We start from the raw sequence: 1878 nt of genomic DNA on the forward strand, positions 1-1878 counted from the left end.
AGAACAGGTGATATTCAATACAAATTAAAGTTGAATAAGCTGTATAACCATAAAGACCTCACATTTTATAAAGAATTGTGAGACTAAAAAAATATGCATCGATGTAAATGTATCTCAAGGAACTATGGACTTTATGAAAATAAGGTTGTGAGTAGGGCAGAACAAATATATCAAAAATTCTATGTACTAATCAGTGGGACCACACCTACCGGTGCATCTTACAAGGGTACATGTGAAATTTACTAGGTGTAGGATATAAATGTCTAAACACAATAACTAAGAAAATGCTGTGAAGGCTATGTTAACCAGTTTGATGAAAATATTTCAAATTATATATAAAACCAGCACATTGTACCTCATGACTACATTAATGTACACAGTTGTGATTTAATAAAAAAAAATTCTGTGTACTACAGAGGCTGATATTCAGGGAAAGCTAAGTATTTCAGTAACAAACATACATTAAATTATGTGAGATAAAAGTCAACTTTGGGGGCTGATTGTGGTGGCTCATGTCTGTGATCCTAGCACTCTGGGAGGCTGAAGCATGTGGATTGCTTGAGCTCAGGAGTTTGAGACTAGCCTGAACTAGAATGAGACCCGGTCTCTAAAAACAGCCAGGCATTGTGGCTGCTGCCTGTAGTCCCAGCTACTTGGGAGGCTGAGGTAAGAGGATCACTTGAGCCCACGACTTTAAGGTTGCTGTGAGCTATAATAACCCCAAGGCACTCTACCAAGGATGACAAAGTGAGATTCTGTCTCAAAAAAAATAAGTGAATAAAATAAAAGTCAAATTATTAGAAGCAAAAGGAAAACACATTTAAATGGATTTTTTTCCTACAGAAGCCTGGTTGACACATTGCTTTGTCCAGATGCATTCAAATATATAACATAATATATTATAATAACTGGTGGGAATGAAAATAGTACAAATCTTTTAGAAAAGTCCTCTATCTGTATTTCAAGAAATTTACAAAATGTTTCTCGGAATCTACTCTAAGGCTGGTCACAGTGGCTCACACCTATAATCTTAGAACTTTGGAAAAGTTCAGATGGGAGAATCATTTGAGGCCAGGATTTTAAGACCAGCCTGGGTAACAGAGTGACTATGTCTCTCAAACAAAAAAAAACCAACTGCTCTAAGAAAAATAAAATGTAGGAAAAATTTCTATACAATGATGTTCATTGTAGGCTGCACCTGGTTACTGTAATCCTAGCACTCTGGGAGGCCTAGGTGGGTGGATTGCTTGAGCTCAGGAGTTCAAGACTAGCCTGAGTAAGAGTGAGAACCTGTCTCTACTAAAAATAGAAACACTAATCAGGCATTGTGGTGGGTGCCTATAGTCCTAGCTACTTGGGAGGCAATTGAGCCCAAGAGTTTAAAGTTGCTATGAGCTACAATGCCACAGCACTCTATCCAGTATGTCTCAAAAAAAAAAAAAAAAAAAGTTTGTTGTAGTATGGGGGGTGACTAACATTTTTTGTTTTTCTCTGCCCAAGAGTTGTCTTGGGCCACATATTAAATACACAAACACTAACAAAAGCTGATCAGCTAAAAAAGTCCATGCATAGTTTTCATGATATAAACAGCACTGATAAGCAAAAAAAGTCCTCACAAAATCAGCATGTGGCCCACAGGCTGCAGGTTGGACACCTCTGATAGTATCAAGAAACAAAAACTAGAATGTTGAATACAAATTGTAAGCCAAATTAGATATAGTCACAGAGTGAAATATTATTTTGCAAAAAAAATGTTGTAACTAAGGAAATGCTTACTCCAGTGTGTTTGAAAAAGCAGGGGCTCTAGGAATGTTTCTGTGTTAAGATCTCAACTTGGGGCTCGGCGCCTATAGCTCAACCGGCTAAGGCGCCAGCCAC

The 1878-nt window shown here is 37.5% G+C and overlaps 1 protein-coding gene across 1 annotated transcript in view; it reads right to left on the reverse strand.

Annotated features, from left to right (window-relative positions):
- The window catches only part of TTC39C (tetratricopeptide repeat domain 39C), a 130071-nt gene that overhangs the window by 99024 nt on the left and 29169 nt on the right, over positions 1-1878 (reverse strand). The gene's annotated exons all lie outside the window — the stretch shown is intronic.

This window comes from Otolemur garnettii, unplaced genomic scaffold (genome assembly GCF_000181295.1).
Source record: "Otolemur garnettii isolate 467f Iridium unplaced genomic scaffold, OtoGar3 scaffold00012, whole genome shotgun sequence".
NCBI classification, from domain to species: domain Eukaryota; kingdom Metazoa; phylum Chordata; class Mammalia; order Primates; family Galagidae; genus Otolemur; species Otolemur garnettii.